We start from the raw sequence: 18,781 nt of genomic DNA on the forward strand, positions 1-18,781 counted from the left end.
TATAATTTTCCCCAATAGTATAAGAAACTGAATCTGTATTTATGCAATCACAAAATTTTAGGGATTTCTTTTTTAATACAATTTAATAATTTTCAATTTTGATGAAAATGTGTGTCAGCTGAAAAGAGACGAAAATAATTTTAAAATAGTTGGGAAGGAAACTAGCCCTTTAACAGTTCAAAATAAATAATGATATACTGTTGTGTTCCTATTTCGTTATTAAATGTTTCACATTTCGCCTAAGAGTAAAATTTTCACAGATCAAATGAAATATAGTTAACACGAATCTCACCAAAATTTAAATTTCTGGAATGATAAAAGTTCATGGAATTAAGAAAATGATGCACTACATCCAAAAACTCTTTTATGAATATATTCTAACCATAAATGTTAACGCGGCTGTGGCAAATATAAATGCGTGTTATTGGATACTGTTCGCTAATGGAATACTAAAATTCGTTTACGGGGAGATAAATATCCGGTACATTCTTAGTCAAATCGGTTTCATACATAAAATTTTCGGTATTACTTCCACTGCTAAACCTCTTTCCCAATAATCTCATTTACATTATAAGGTAGTGTTTATTTAAGTTTCTTGGACGCTTCATTTAAACCGTCTGTTTACCCACTTTTTGTTCATTCAAACAGAAAAAATATACTTTGGAATGAAGCAATTTAAAATATTTTTTACAAAAAAATAAAAAATAAAAAATTGCATTGAATTTATTTTAGAATTAATCATATAAATGTGTAACTACTGCTATAAACGTTGTTATCAAAAATTGCAAATAATCCGATGAATATATTTTTTTAAAATTTTAATCTTAGGTCTGTTTATGCGAGAGTAACGATGGAGTTTATATATTCTATGAAATATTATTATTTTTTAACACTAGATTGCCGAAGGAAGTCATTTTGACTGCTTTTTAATTTCAATTCGAAAAACAATGATGCATATAATGACACAATTTCTTAGAATTTTGCTACTTTTATAATTATTTTTATTGCTTATATTTACTAATAACTTGTTACATAACTGAAAATAATATCAAAAGTATTGAAAATTAATTTTAAACAAATTTCTTTATACATTAGTTATTTTTTCTCAATACAGTCATTTTGACTGCTTTTGGGCAATATAGGTATTTCTGTCTTTCTAGTATTAATGTCTCAGAAACCTTGTAACGCGTGTGCTTTGAACGGTTTCAGAGAATGTTGCGGATTCGATTTGATATCAAAATCGTTGTTGTCTCTTAGAAGAAGATAAATGGAAATTTTATGAGAAGAATATTTTTAAATATGAAGCTTCGAGCTTAAAGTCAAAGGAATATCGCTATTTGTTGTTGCCACCACTGCAAAAAGTTCATCTTTTTATTGGTTCACTCACCTTCAATTGCTCATCTGTTTAAAGCGGAAGATGGTGTTTCAATAAGCGTGAAATTATTGCAAAGAGTGACAAATAAAATGTCTTCTGTAACGCGCCATTCAGCAGAGAGGATTTCTTGGTGTTTTCCTAAAATGACGTCATAAAAAATTTTCTATTTAAATCCGTTTCTTTTTTAAAAATTCTTTTGAACGCTTATTTATATGCATTTCTAAATTCTATTTGATGTTTATAATTTAAAAAAAATTCTTTTGCAGTTTTTTCTTTTCAAAATAATATATATTTTTTGCCACAAGACTCTTTTTGCAATATCGTTCTTTCATTTAGTCAAAAATTTATCATTTTGTTGTTTAAAAAAAAACTTCCAATTCCATAGGCACAGGAAGCGAACAATTTATGCAATCTTTATATAGCATCGCGAAAATTATTCCCGAATCAAATTTGTAAGTAAACTATTTATAAACATTCAATTGACATATTCATATATTGACATATTGCGGTTGGCTTGAGAAAAGGAAGTTCCCTCCGGGACAGAAATGTTTTGATTGTTTTTTTTAGAAACAAAATCGAACGTATTAACGAAAACATCGATGATTGTTTCCTAAAACCGTGATCGATAATGTGTCGCCCTAAGCGTGAACGTTTCAAAACGATTGAGACTCAACGGTGATTCCTATATGCAAGTTATAACGGATGCAAAAAATTATTTTTAATCACATACACATAGATTCGTTTAATTTTTTCAACAAACCATAACAACATAACATAAAATAAAAAACATAGGAATATTTAATTAGCTAATGATTTGATCATAAGAATTAACAAAGTTAAAATAAAACGAAGTTTTTTTTAAAATTTACAAGCCTATTTTTTTTTCTTGAGGAGTTTTAACTGGACAGATGTGTTACTTTTAGTAAAAAAATTTTTTTTATTAATATAAGTAAGCATAAGTTATATTACATAAATAAGCAAATTTTATTTAGAATTTTATTATTATGGTATTATTAATTTAAAATACTCGTTTCTAAATACAGAGTTCATACGCACCTGGTAAAAATTAGAAAGGGAAGTAATATTAATATAATTTTTTTATCTGATTATGTTTGCAGTCACCAGAATATTTTATCCTCTCTAAGTAAATATATATAGATCTGAAGGTTGCTGATATTAAATTTTCACTCCATAGTGGTAACAAACATTAATAAATTTTCAGCTTCTTTGTAACAAAAGTAATACCAATTAATAATTTTTTGAAGGTACGTACAAACCATATAAATAATATAAAAGTATACAATTAAAAATTGTTATAAAAACTCACCTCATTAGCTCGTATAATCGATTCTATGCCAAACGAATTCAAAGTAATCCATTCGGTTCAACACCTGTTATTCTTCTCTCTCCAAAAGGAATCGTTTTTCCACTCTCTCTCGAAGAAGAGAGAGGAATGAATGGCAGAGGAAGAAGAAGGATTGTTACCAGAAGGCAGAAGTAGCGGAACTAACGAGTTCGCTTTCTTATCGCCTTCTCAAATCAGAGAAAAAATAATCTTGCGTATCTCACTTCTCCAGAATGTCCGAAAAATGGGCATTATTAGATGCGCAATGAAATAAAGTTAATTTTCTTTGCATTATTTCACATTCTGGAAGCAGAGAGTGAATGATTAAAATTATAAATGTCACAAACTTTCCTCTCTGTATCCTGGAAAAGAATTGAAAAGTAGCACGGGATATATATATATATATATATATATATATATATATATATATATATATATATATATATATATATATATATATATATATATATATATATATATATATATATATATATATATATATATATATATATATATATATATATATATATATATATATATATATATATATATATATATATATATATATATATATATATATATATATATATATATATATATATATATATATATATATATATATATATATATATATGTAATACAATAATTAAATACTTTTGTATTAATAAAAGCATTAAAACTTCATTCGTTTTCATATAATATCTTTAGTAAAAGATAAGGGTAGAAATTCTATTTTGGGACTTCAAGGCTAAAAACATGCCAATGAATAATAATTAGATTTATACTTCAAAAGAGAAGTTATTTTAAGATCTTTCACTTCCATATAAGGAAAGATTAAACGATTTGCTATGAGTAATAAATAAATTGATGAGGCGTAAGAATATAGAAAAAGGCATATGACTGGGCCTCTTTACAACTAAAAATCATCCTATAAAATGCAGGAGCAATGTTTTTGCGTGTCTTTTTTGGTGTATAATGTTTACCAACTAAACTCCGTCAGATCTGACTGTAACTCTGTCTCTCCCTCTCCGTCTGGAGAGGGGTGAAACTGCTATTTCACCATCGTTTAGCTAAATAAAATATCATGCCGAAACTGGACTCGTTAATCATGTTGCTCTCAATACTAATTTCCTAAAAATTATTAGAAGCCTCGCAGGATGTTTGCTTTGTGCAGGAAACCCCTTGAAAGAAAATTTTTGTGCTATACTATCTCTTGGGACTTGGCCTAACGTGACCGCTACCTCGTCGAGAAGGATTCCTCATCCCTTCGTCAAAAATCTTGGATGAGTTTTTCACCCCCTTGGTTTGAAGAGAGAGAGACTCCTGAGATTAAAAAGTTCTCGATTGTGGTGAAAAAGAGAATCGCCGAAGGTTCCCATCCTAGACACCGGAAAAAAATCGCCTAATTCCGTTCTGAAGAAATCCCATCCCTTTACTTTATAAGTGACCTACGAAAAGTTGAGTTATGCCAGTGCTACTCTGGATTAATCGTCGATGAAGTGTTTTCTCAACACATAATGGTTTACGATGGTCTACTTAAATGTTCAACATTCCCACCCTCCCTCCTACTCTGAACTCAAAGAATAATAAGTGAAACCTCACTATCACTGAAAATTTATGAATCATTTTAACGAAAAGAAAAAAGAGAAAGAATAATTTTTTCCTATCAACTTTAAATTGATGTTGTGGCTTTCAAGATATGTTTTGGATTAATTCGAACTTTATGCAGCTTTGCATCCTTTAAGTATTTTTTTCTAAAACATTTAGTTCTTTGATTTTTAATGATTAATAAGAAGAAGAAAGTGAAGTGCGCGAATGATTTTTTTTTCCTCTTCGCCAAATATTGAAGAAAAAGTGATATATAAATTATTTTTTTCTTCTTTCTCAAAATTTATGATACTGTTATGATTACATATTTTAGTGATCAAAAAAATTTTTTTTTATTCTGAATAATTGAGTATATTAGTAATGTTGGATTGCATTTCTTATATTTATATTCGTTTTATTTTTAAAATATGATATATTTTTTTTTCTCTTCAACGAAATTGATGAAGGTCGACGTTGAAGTTTAGAGTGTTCATATTTTATTGAAATTAGATATGAGTTAAGAGAAAACTTTTTATTATGAATCATTGAATAGAATATTTTTAAGAGTTAGATTGCATTTCTTGTGTTTATATTGCTTTTTTTAAAAATATGATATGTTTTTATAGTGCATTTAAAATGTTTTTGAAGGAAATAAATGCGGCTCAAGCGTCAATTAAATTAGTAATGGCAAACAAAATTAAGTTTTTTTTAAACTTTTGTTTCCTAATGATTTATCACGATGAAATCGAAAAAAATAAAAAATAAAAACTTAAAGAAAATTTGTAAAAATTTTGCTTTTTCGGACTTGGTCAAAACTAAATATTCCTATAAAAAAAAAATGTAAGGAAAAAAATGTTACCCAAACAAAAGGACAGTTAACACTTAACAAAATTTGCGAGTTTCCCTTATTACGATAGGCGAAATTTTTAACTCAGTTAAGTTTTTATACTTGATACTGATTTACCATATGCTTTAGTAGGGTTGTAGACTTGCAAAGATTTTTGTTTGTTTATTAATTGTGTCGGGCCAGTTGTTACTTAATTTGGTAAGAGATTGATCACCTCTGCTAATTCAACAATGACAACTTATCTTTGCACATTAGACAGCAAACTTCTCAAAATGTTAAGGTTAAAAATTGTGGAAAAAAAAAAGTTTGATGTTTCAATAAAAGTAAACATCGAAAAAATAAAAAAGTTGAGGATGTTTCAGTAAAAGTAAACATCGAAAAAATAAAAGGTTTGATGTTTCGGCAAAAGTAAACATCGAAAAAATAAAAGTTGAAGATGTTTCAATAAAAGTAAACATCGGAAAAAAAAAAGGTGAAGGGTAACGAAAAAGAAAAGGAAAAATAGGAAAAAGATAGAATGACCAAGATTACAAAAAATAAATAAATAAAATAAAAATGTAAGTAAGCAAAATTGCGAAATACTACATGTATCAAAACTTAGGAAATATCACAACCCACAAAAAATTAAATCGTGAATAATGTTCAAAATAAATGTTTTTACTTTCTTCAAAGGAAGAAGTAATCCCTATATTTTTGAGAGATCCGAATCGCGTGTGGAGATGTTTGGCGAGGAAACTTGAATTTTTTTCCTCAACACAGTGAAAAAAAAAAAAAAATTTAAAAACTATTTTTGTTTTATCCAGTCTGGATCTCTCAATTTCACAGTGCTTCATGAAACTCTGTTTTCCTCCATTTTAACGGGGAATACAGAATTTCATCTAGTAAATAACCCCATTAACCATACAGAATCTTAAATTCTGATTAAATGACACTTGTTGTCCAGTTCGTTTTGCATAAAAATTTTGTATATTTTTGTGTAAAAAATTTTGAAAAGTTTTTTAAAATAATTATATAAAATGTTTAAATTTTTCTTTCTGTTTAGTTTACTAAATAGATAAATTGTATTATTATGTTTTTATTGTTGTTGCTGTAAATAATTTTTTCACATTTTGGAAAAATGTTATTTATAGTAGGAAAGAGGACAGTCATACCTAATTAAACTTTAAAAATTCGTAGTATTTTAAATTTTATAATTATTATTTTTTTTGGCTTACCAAAAAATTTTTTGGGGGGGGATGTAATACAATAATTAAATACTTTTGTATTAATAAAAGCATTAAAACTTCATTCGTTTTCATATAATATCTTTAGTAAAAGATAAGGGTAGAAATTCTATTTTGGGACTTCAAGGCTAAAAACATGCCAATGAATAATAATTAGATTTATACTTCAAAAGAGAAGTTATTTTAAGATCTTTCACTTCCATATAAGGAAAGATTAAACGATTTGCTATGAGTAATAAATAAATTGATGAGGCGTAAGAATACAGAAAAAGGCATATGACTGGGCCTCTTTACAACTAAAAATCATCCTATAAAATGCAGGAGCAATGTTTTTGCGTGTCTTTTTTGGTGTATAATGTTTACCAACTAAACTCCGTCAGATCTGACTGTAACTCTGTCTCTCCCTCTCCGTCTGGAGAGGGGTGAAACTGCTATTTCACCATCGTTTAGCTAAATAAAATATCATGCCGAAACTGGACTCGTTAATCATGTTGCTCTCAATACTAATTTCCTAAAAATTATTAATATATATATATATATATATATATATATATATATATATATATATATATATATATATATATATATATATATATATATATATATATATATATATATATATATATATATATATATATATATATATATATATATATATATATATATATATATATATATATATATATATATATATATATATATATATATATATATATATATATATATATATATATATATATATATATATATATATATATATATGTATGTTATAGATGGAGGGTGGTCATAATGTAATGGTTCTTCGGTGAGTATATATATGTATATATATATATATATATATATATATATATATATATATATATATATGTAAAACAAAAAGTAAATACTTTTGTATTAATAAAAGAATTAAAAATCTTTCGTTTTCATAAAATGTCTTTGTTAAAGAATAAGCGTAGAGAGATTCTATTTTGGGAATTCAAGGCTGAAAACATACCATTGAAATATAAGTAGATTTATATTTCAAGGGAAGAGTTATTTTTAGAATCGTTCCCTTTTTCAATTCCATATAAGGAAGCAGAAATGATTTTCCTTAATTCGTAAGGATACAAGGAATGTACGAAGGTGCCTTTTTACTTCAAATCTATGTTGGTATAAAACGTAGGAACGCATAGTTTTGCGTGTCCTTTTCATAATTATGTGATCCTGATAAGCTGTTCCGGGATTGTCCGGAGTCTTGTCCACTCCCCCTCCTTTTCAGGAGTGGGGACGTGAATTGTTAGCAATACCAGCCTATATTTAAATAAACCTGTTTAGAACGTCTGATGGCTTAAGACTGCAATTATTTCAAGCTAAATACAACACTGATAACAGGGTTGGAGCCCTGTTATTACATATATATATATATATATATATATATATATATATATATATATATATATATATATATATATATATATATATATATATATATATATATATATGTATATATATATATATATATATATATATATATATATATATATATGTATATATATATATATATATATATATATATATATATATATATATATATATATATATATATATATATATATATATATATATATATATATATATATATATATATATATATATATGTGTGTGTGTACTCACCGAAGAACCATTACATTATGACCACCCTCCATCTATAACAATGGACAATTTATCATGTATTTCATTTACTGGAATGGGGATGCTTTTGAACTGCGGCTACTGTTTTGGGAAAAATTTATGTATAAAAAAGCAAACACTAACTTAAAATATCATTTTCCGTCAATGCAATTTTATACCAAATAACGGAAGAAAATGTTTGGGAAGTAAATTCGGCTTCGTGAACGATAAAATGGAAAAACTTTTTCCACTATTGAGTTGCAACTTCTTTACGATTGCTTACATTGGTCGGTGGCTTCGAATGAATCACTTCAAAGGTATTTAAATTTTTATTACATTTTCTAAATTCCAATAATAATTACGTAAAACATTAAATTAGTATTGTAGGTAGAGTTCTTCATTCAGTTTAAAATTAGCTGGAAAAGTAATAAAGCACTTCAAAGCATGAAATAGAGGATGATATTATAAAAACATTCAGTGCAATTAATAATCGTGACTTCTTAATCAGAACATTTAAGTACTTGTTTAGTGATCTTCTATCTAAAAAAGTCAGTAAATAATAATTAATTGTGCTGATTGTGACAATGAGTATTTCACACTTAGTAGTTGACTTCGATGCTAAAGCGTGTTGTCTAGCTATAAATAATAAGTATTATAGTTAGCTCAGAACATGCTTCTAAAACAACGCTTACTTAGTAATTTGCATGAGACAGAATTTTTCTGCAACAATTCTAACGATAAAATATTGTGTGCAAATAAGTTAGCCATGTTATAATAAATAAGAAATCAATTTACTTTTAGCTCAGTTATTTAAGAATAGCTAAAGTTTAATACATAAGACGAGCGCTATTGTTTCATTATTAAAATATTATGTTTAAAATAGGGTAAAATAATGAGTTAAACAATTTTATTTACATTTCTTGAATGAAGACTAAAATGTATGTATTTGATATTTTCCTATATCATCGTTTATATTAATTTATAAATGATAACGAATGATTAAAAATTCAACAACAATATGTTCTATTCGAAGTCGTGCTTACGTTGAATGAGCAGAGATGGAAAGTTGAATAATGTAATTCAATAATTTTACAAATAAATTGCCCAATTTTTGCTGCAAATGCTTTAAAGCTCGGAGTGCAGCCACTTCAGGAGATTCTTTATAGCTCCGAGGCGTCAAAGCTGCGACTGCAGTTAACCGTTCCTTTAATGGCATCTATAGTTTGTCTACGGTAAGAACTCCCCTCGTCACAAAGTCTGAGGCCGTCTGCTGCTATGGAAACAAGAACGCATTTCAGGCAGGGTTGTTTCTCTCCACTCTAGGGCTAACACAGAAGGCCGAAGAAAAGGATTCCCTTTCTCTCGCCGATTCGAGCCAAAACTTCTCCTAAGCAGTGACCTCACACTCCTACTTGAAATAGTTATACCTCGTTACCATAGTCACCGTCACGGCTCCAAACGAATGGCTAGGGGTGTTCTTACTTTAGACAAACCATAGAGAACAATCCTCATCCACGGACTCGACAACAACAACAAATAAAATATCTGAATTTTTTTTTCTCTTAAATAAAACATTTAATAATTGAAATTTATTTTTAATTTGTTGAGGAGTGGCAAAAAAATACAAATTAAAAATGGTAAGGATTTAACCCCAGTTGAGGAATTATTCGCTGATATGGAAGTGTCAAATAGTGGAATAATTGATATGGGAAATTTTGAAAATGAATTAAATACTAGTTTTCAGAATTCAAATCAAGATAAATTAAAAGAAAAACCGGTCATATTAATTGGTGTTCAGCCTGGCTCCGAAATTTTCAGAAAAAAAACTAAAGATTTGGATGAGGAATGGGAATTTTTCAAAAATTCCTTCGGGATTTTGCTTTGAAATTATTTATTAACAATTGCTTAAATTGTAATTCTTTTGAAGAAACTAAATTTCTTTTTAAGAACATTATTTTTTACCTTCCATTTGCTTTAACGATTTTCAAAATTTAAAATTTTCGAATCAAGCTAAAGACTCATATTTTATCGAAAAAGTAGAGTTGCGTCGAAAAATAAATTTAAATAATCAGCATAAAATTGTTTAAATAAACAAATAAACAAAAGATAATAAATAAACAAATCGAAGAATTATTAAAGCATAACTTAATGAAAGAAATCTTTTCTCCCTATTCGGTTCCAGTAACTTTAGCTCTTAAAAAAGTAGAAAATAAAAAATGTAGATTATCTATAGACTTTAGAAAACTAAATCAAGTTACTAAATCCGATGCAAGAACCATTATTCCTTATAGAAACTCTATCTAAGTATGAATATAGAATTAAACAAAAATTAAGAACAAAATTTAGTTTGAAAAACAGTAAGCCAAAATGGAAAAATGCTAAACATCAGTTAAGACAAAAATTGCTTTAATTAAATAATATAAATAAAAATATAAGAATTTTAATAGACGAATAAATAGCAAAATATTAACTTTCCAAACAAGATTGTGCATTGCAGCTAATCAAGATATGAAATTTGAAAAAAGTATTTTAAACATTTAATGAATAAAGAATATGAAAACAATAATACCTCTGACAAAATTAATAATTCTTAAAAAAGAAATCTACTACAGAATTTTAGCTTTTTCCAAATAAATTGGTTTAAAAATCAATAGTATATTAATGATCCTTATTTATTTTCAACAGTTAAATTTCACAAAATACCAGTTATATTTAGTTGTAGTACTAGATGTCATAATTCCGTTTTTTTTTTTTTAAATTTTCTTTTTAAATATTTAAACATCATTTTAAATAAAACTATTGCTAATGATAGACATTTTATTATAAATAACTACCAAGATATTATTGAATATTTGAATTATAATAAAATTAATAGTATACTTACCTGTGATTTTGAAAATTTATTTACACCACACGATAATTTAAGAAATATTTGTTTATATATTTTTGATAAATATTTGATAAATATTTGATAAATGAAGATATTATTATAGAAGATTGGATTAATTTATTTAAAGTAAACTTTTTTGAAAATTATCTCTTTAATGGTATTTGTTTTTACAAACTAAATCAATGTATTTCGATGGCAAATTGTTATCCTAGTGCTTTTGCTAACATAACAATTGTTTTGCTAATTTTACAACATAACTTAGCAATAGGATTTATATTTATTGATTTGATTATTTTTGATGGTAATGATTTTAATTTAATTCAAAATATTTATACCGAAGAGCTTAATTTAATAAAAATTAACTCAGATGTTAAAAGAGCCAATTTTTTAGATCTTGATATAAAACCTCATAAGAATATCATTTTAATTGAATGAATACGATAAGAATACGATAAGACTCATAAAAATACGAAAACGGAAGATATTTTAAGTTTAATGTTATTAGTTTAACACATTTAAATTCCAACTTATATTTTATATATTTTTTTAAATAATTTAAAGAATCAAATTCTTATGTTTAAATTTATTTGTAATAATATAACGGATTTTCTATCAGCTATTAAGAATTTCAGAATTATAAAATAAATTTCCCCCTAGTTATTGTAATTATATTTTTTTAATTCAAAATGTCTTAAAGAAGTTCAATTAATTTGATCGATGCTAAAGCCGACGTAAGTGAACCTATACTGTGAAAAATAGGATTTTTTATTCCTTATAGATGTACACTTTATTTTCACTTTATTTTTTTAATATTATTTTAACACTTTATTTTCATGATTCAGGAATTTAGACTTTTTCAAGTTTTCCGAAAGTGGTCAGCACTATTAATATTTAATTTCACTTTAATGTTTTAAGAATCTGACAATTTACATTATTTTGGTTTTTCTAATTGTAACTTCCTCTTTTTTTTCTCTGTATTTCTCATATGTAGACGTGTCAGTCTTACTTTTTTTTTCTTAGTGTAATTTTGATTTGTTCTATTGTGTTTCATTAGATTTTCTTTTTAATTTCAATCTTTGAATTTTTGAGGTATTGCATTATTGTCTTATTTTCCATTATGGTGTAATATTTTCCCAATAACAAACAAGAGTAAGTATATTATTTGTTTTTTGAATCCCAGGATCACCGAATTATTTCATGAGTAATTTCAAGTAATTTATGTCTTAAAGAAAATGTAACAAAAATTTTTTTAAAATCCTTTTTACGTGAACATAGAACATTATCATTTTCAATGAAATTTCCAATTGAATTATCATTTTATTGGCTTTCTCCTCTTGGGCATAACTGCCACTTATCCAGCAAAAAAGTCCCTAAAAGTCCTAAACTTCAAAATAACGACCAATATGCCTTTTTTTTAAAAAAAAAAAAAAGAAGAAGAAAAAGTAAACAATACTGAAGTCCTTAACTTCAAATATAACAAAATATGTCAACTGTTTTTTATACCTCATGTTTTTGAATTTTTAAATTTTTGAAATGCTTATAAAATTTTTCCATTTTGACCGAAAAATTTATTTGAATTGTGTTATAATGAAGAATAATATTTCTAAGCAAAAACATTTATAATTAACTTTAAAACAAATGGCTTTTAGCTGTAGGAAAGTCATAAAATCTGTTAAAAATGAAGAACAAATTCTTCAATTTATTAGTATAGTGCTACAATCAAATTTTTTCTACAACATTTTAGAAGCGTAAAATTTGTATCATTTTTACAAAAGTGAGTTTTTTTATATTGCTTATTACTTTTATAGGTTGAAATGTTTGTTAATCTTACAAAGTTTTGTCTTTTTACGTTAATTGTGCATAGGAAAAGTGTTGCAAGTAAATATATAAATTTACTCCTTTTTGCTTGCGATTATTATCAACTTTTAAAGGAATATTTTAGAAGAACATATACTAGGCTGTTTAATAAATTGTTTGTTGACATTTAATCTGAAGCCAAGTGAGAAATCACCACTTAAAATTCCCCCCTCCCTCTACCACGCCCCACCTGAATGAAACAATATTGCATCAACTGGAAACGCATCATCACAAAAGTAATTTCATATTAAAAAGAGATTTCCACAATATTAAGCATTATTTATTTTTTTGTAACATTAAATAAGAAGCGGAGAGTAAATATATCTAAGGAATTGCATGTTTTGCAACAGAACAACCTGAAATGCACAATTTATTATAATATTCTCATTACTTTATAATATTTTATGTACAAAAGTATGCAAATACTATTATACATTGAAAAAATTTTCTGGTAATTATGTTACTCTTATTTCTCTCTAGTTATAGTAATGAATTTACTTCAGTAGTAAGAATGAATTTGTGAAGTGTCATTTCAATACAATATAGTCAATATGTTTATCTGTAATAAAATGTGTGTGTCTGTATTTGCACAAAAGCCCTGAGAGGACCTAGGGTGAAAGGAGAAATTTTTGACCCTGAAGCTAAAAATTCGTTCAAAAATGTCAATTAAATAGTTTGGGAAAGACGTTTAATTTTCTCTGTGGCTTAGCAAATACCATTGATGTAATTTAAACTGTAGACAATTCTCTTTATTCAAATATTTTAAAAATAACTTCAGTGATGTTTGATAGCTTATAACTCTGTTTTATAAAAAGGAGCCTCTTTTTTATTTTATTTTATAACCGTCGTTAAATAGCAGACCCAATTTTGAGTTTACGTTTTCTACCACTAATGTTCAACTCCATAGCCTTGTAATTTTGATCCCAATCCGGAAAACAAAAGAACTCCTGGATCAAGTATTTGGAGAAATACTTGATCCAGGACTTTTGAGGGAACGGCCCCTCATTTGCGTTACGTAAAGAGAAAACAACGAAAACTTCCCACGGTTAGCCTGTCGGCAAGGGGACTCTAACCCATTATCCGTCTACCGATATTTTACGCCAGCAATGTGGTCGGTGCGAGATGGGTGCAGAATTCGTATCGACAAGCCAATGCTGGGATTCGAACCCGATTCACCTCATTGGAAGGCGAACGCTCTATCTCCTGAGCCACCACGGATGGTTTTGCTTTCTTTCAGAATTTTAATTCAAATTGTTACCTGTGATGTCTAAGTTTTCAATTAAAAAATATCTGTTCATTTTATTTACAACCAAAATATTAAAATTGCTGTTAAAATATAACTTTATGAAATTATCCATCTCATCGTCAGCCATATTTTGCTCTTTTCCTAAAGAGTCGAGTTTTAAATTAATTCAACTAACACTCTTGGTGAGACATGTCTGCTAATGGCAAAAAAGTACGCTTTGCATTAAATTAGAACTCTAATTGATGTTTGATTTAGAGGAGAGATAGGCGCTATTGTTAATTAGCGAAATTTGATTGCATTTAAATGGTGTCTGATTTAGAAAGACACGTCCGGGATGTGGCCATGTGTAAAGATGGTGCTGATAATATGTTACAAACATTAAAAATGTCGTTAACAAGTAATGGTATTACATTTTGAAAATATTTTATTGAAATGTTTTTTTTTAAATACTTGTTATTTTGTTAATATTAATTTTATAAAAATATTTCACATATATTGGTGAAAGTTAAATTAATCATTTAAGTATCAATTAAAATCAATGAAAAAATTAAATACTTCCATGTACTTGTTAGGATTAAAATATTTTTACCACACCTCAAGAATTAACCTTGCTTGATAATTAATCGATGGCAAAATCTCTGTGATATTTAAAATTATTTTTTCTATAAAAAAAGAGAAACTTTTACACAAAAAGATTAAAAGGGAAAAGTTCCTATTTTGACCAAACTCAAGAACATTTTCTGCGAAACAATCAGAATATTAAAATTTATAAATGAAACAGTTAAAACCAAACAACATAGAAAAATAGAAAGAAACGAAAAAAAAATGCGTGCACAACTTGAAACAATGAAGACAACCAAATTTATGATTATTGCAAACTGTCTGAAAATCACGCTTTAGGTATGGTAATGTTTGATGTGAAAATATGCAATAACTAATACAGTATCAAGTCAGAAGTGTAATTTATATTCTGCTTCTTGCAAAGAAATGGATGATTTTAATAAAATTACGTAGAAAATTATTGAGTTGAGTGTTTGAGACAGTAAAAAATTAGTTCTTTACACATAGATTCATTTCTTGAATGGTTCAATCATGTATCAGCATATATCATAATATCAACTTATTCTTACTTATTTTGAAATTATTAGACTTTTACATATTTTGAACTATTAATGAGCTCTATTTATTTTCTAATGAACATATTAAATAAATAACCCCTTTGAAAAAAATGATGAAATTCTGTAAAACTGTGTTATGGTACTGCATTTGTACGATTTTAAAATTTGTCACCAACTCTAGAATAATGAGTTATGATTTTCTGTAATCCCTTCAAATTGAAATGCTACAGATTTTTATTTTACAAACATAAATAAGTTTAAAATAAAAATTCTGATGTCCTTATTCACACAAAAATGAAATATTCTATAGAAATGTGCTAATAGATGTTTTAATTTTGTTAAAAGACGAAAGGCCTAAATCCCGTAAATTTAAATGCCGAGAAAAAATCTAAATATAATAAATATAAGTATTATATTATGATATTGGTAGTTAAATTTCGTACTGTATTTATTAATCTTCAGTAAGAAATCGAAATCAGATTGTGTCATTAAAAAAAAAACAGCTTAAATCAAAAGTGATTGTCTGTGCAAAACAAAACTTTACAACATTCTCGTAATAATCATTTCATTAGTTAAAATTCGTATAAATAGATATGAGATAGGCTCAACCTAAGTCCGACGTGGGCTTGAACTCATTTCTGTAAGCAGAAAAAAGGTCTTGAATGAACTCGGATTCAAGATAAAATTTTTACTACTTTCAGTTCAGTTATCATTATTACGTTCAGTTCAGTTATTGAATATACAAAATGCAAAATTTATAAGGTAATAAGAAATTACAAAGATCTGTTGCTTCTGTTCGGTGCTTTTGCTTTGTGAGGTTAACACTAATTGCAACATGACTTACATTTAGCTTAAGATTTTCTTTTTTAATTTATGCTTAGGTCTTCTTGGAGTTTCAGTTTTTCTCTTTATTTTACAGGTTAGTTATAAAAAAGATTTTAATGACTAATTTCCTTGTTTAGACATCAAAAACCTAATGGGGAGGACGGACTTGGATTCTTTGGGCTTGTGTGTGTTCGGAACTCAAAAAGCGAATTCAAACTAATGAGAGATCTTGCTCCTCATCGCTTTCTCTACTCTTTTTTTTCTCTGCGCAGTGATATTTTTTCGAATCAAAAATTTTCCCATCAATCAGCATAGGATCACCTCAGCAGTGAGGGATGTTTTCATAGCAGTTTCCACTAGTTAAAACTTTCTTGAAATCTTTTTAGAATTCGAACAAATAAAATTATCTGTTTTGAAATTCTTAATTTAATTACACACATATTTGTTGAATGAGCGTAATCTTTGAAAGGGCTGTGTTCTATAATTCTATATGTTTTGATAGCAGTTCCCGCCAAGTTAAAAATTTCTTGACATCTTTTTAGAATTCGGACAAATAAAATTATCTGTTTTGTAACTCTTAATTTAATTGCACACATATTTATTGAAAGAGTGCAGTCTTCGAAAGGGCTGTGTCCGTTTATTTTAAAAAAGACAGAGGGCTTTATTCTAGTGTTTATAACTGTTAGGCTAAGTTTTGTTCAGTGCACTATTTTGATCTTTAAAATGGCAAAAAATATCAATATATGAAGTCGTTCATATAGAATGAATACAATAAACTGTTTCAATACGCTGTGCAAAATGAGTCACGTTGTATCTTTCAATTTTAGAGTGTATTTTTTAAATTCAGTGACAAAATTTTTTCCTTTCTGCATCAAAAATAAGTTTAACTGCTTTTAGAATGTATAGTTGAAAATTTAGGCTATCTCATAGAGGATATTTTTCTGCGGTTGTTTGCGTAACAAAATTTTATCCATCAGGCATAAATTCATCATTTATAAATAGTATAAATATGTAATTATCAGGTTATTTATATGATTTATTAATTTATGCATCCTAAAGATTAAAGTCCTCTCAAATAAAATTTATAATCACAGAAGCAAAATGCTTTATTTTTTTTAACTAGGAAACTTAATTTAAAAAAAAAAAAAAAAGAGTGACACTGGGTAGCTGCGTAAAATTTTTTTCTTTGCGTAAAAATTATATGCAGTTTTCTTCAGTATTTTATAAGCTTCTGATTCAAAATATTGAAACCACTGTTTACGAATTAGCTAGAGTTTCATAGTAAAAATTACAATTGCCCTCCCTTTAACAGTTTTATCTAATATAGGTTCGTAAAAATTATTTAAAAGAAATAGCACTAAAAGGGAAATTTTTTTAACGAATACTTGATGAATAAGGTAGATGATTGGAAGAATATTTTAAAACTAAAACACACAAAGGAAAGGGAAACATCAAATAAAATAAAAATAACTATCTATTAGCTTTTCTGCTTAAAAATTCGCTAAAGCAATAGTAAACTTTTTTTAATTTTACAAAAAAATTATTAAAGAAAAAATTAATTCTTTCATTTACAGGCTGATTCAAATGACTTGGAGTTGTAAATTGTGAAATTTGGAAATTTAATCACGAAATATAATACCATTCTATGACCGCATTCAATTAAATTTTCTGATTAGTTTTTAAAGACTCCTTTTTTAATCAAATGACATGAACAATTAGAATAATGTTTAATGAAATCTGAAATTTCAGATGTTATAAAAATCTGTACAACTAACGATTCAAAAAAATTTCATCATTAACAAATTAGTTAATATATTTTTATCTAAATTCCTCATTCTATTGCTTTTTAGTCTTTGATCCGAGAGTGTACTACTTTCTGAAAAAGAAATAATTTAATTTAACTAATAAATCGAAAGATATGACAGGAAAAGGGACTATTTAGAATAACATTAGAGAAACAAAATTTTGAATCGTTATAGCGGTTAAACTATAAAAGCCAGTTTTTTAAAAAAAATTCCACTCTTCCCTCTATTTTGGGAGTGCACAGTGCTAACGTATCCTCAGTTGTAGACAGATCATGGGGTCCCCCAGCCTCCAGGCTTACCGTGAGAGGTTGTCCTCTCCATGTAACGCAAATGCGGGTTAGCTCCATCAGAAAGTCCTCCACGACGGCAAATTTCCTCCAATACTTCACCCAGGAGTTCCCTTGTCTTCTGGATTGGGTTCAAAACTATAAGGCTACGGAGTTGAACATTAGTTGTCATAAGTCAAAAATTGAGTCGGTTGTTCAATGGTTGTTAAAATAAAATAAAATATTACTATATTACTAGAGTCGATGGATAACCTATTCTAATCAAAAATTGTTGCTAACAACGTTTGAGACGTACTCAGAAACTCATTTTTGTTTAGAACTCTTTGAATTAAATCTAACTTGCGTACATCCTCATTCATTACTTCGATATTCAAATATACCCTAATTAATGTATTGCCATGTCGCTGTTCTTTTTCAAATATATCTTCTGGTGGGTCCAATCTCATAAAAAAATATTTTGCACAGAAATTTATAAATCATAAGGTGTCACGGAAGCAACATAGCGTACGCGCACAGTGAGTGATGTTTTGCGATTGTATTTTATTGAGCGAGAAGAAGTGAGCTAAAGTGTCTAAGCAAAATTTGCCGAAAACTAATTTAAGCCGAGCATAGAGAATGTTTTGTTGCATCATTTAAATCATAGATTCCTAATCTTTTTTATCCCACTTCTTACTATAAAAAAATAACGATAAATAAATAACAATAATGAAAGTAGATAATAGAAAC

At 27.2% G+C, this 18,781-nt stretch overlaps 1 protein-coding gene across 1 annotated transcript in view; it reads right to left on the reverse strand.

The window, feature by feature from the left end:
- sprt (PDZ domain-containing protein sprite) overlaps positions 1-2,883 on the reverse strand; it is a 28,327-nt gene extending 25,444 nt beyond the window's left edge. Inside the window, exon 1 of the mRNA XM_087159060.1 lies at positions 2,703-2,883. The gene's annotated coding sequence lies outside the window, so the exon portion shown is untranslated. The remainder of the gene's footprint in view (positions 1-2,702) is intronic.
- Positions 2,884-18,781: the final 15,898 nt, after the last annotated feature.

This window comes from Parasteatoda tepidariorum, chromosome 3 (assembly GCF_982258835.1).
Source record: "Parasteatoda tepidariorum strain Cologne lab strain chromosome 3, Ptep-v5.0, whole genome shotgun sequence".
Taxonomy (NCBI): domain Eukaryota; kingdom Metazoa; phylum Arthropoda; class Arachnida; order Araneae; family Theridiidae; genus Parasteatoda; species Parasteatoda tepidariorum.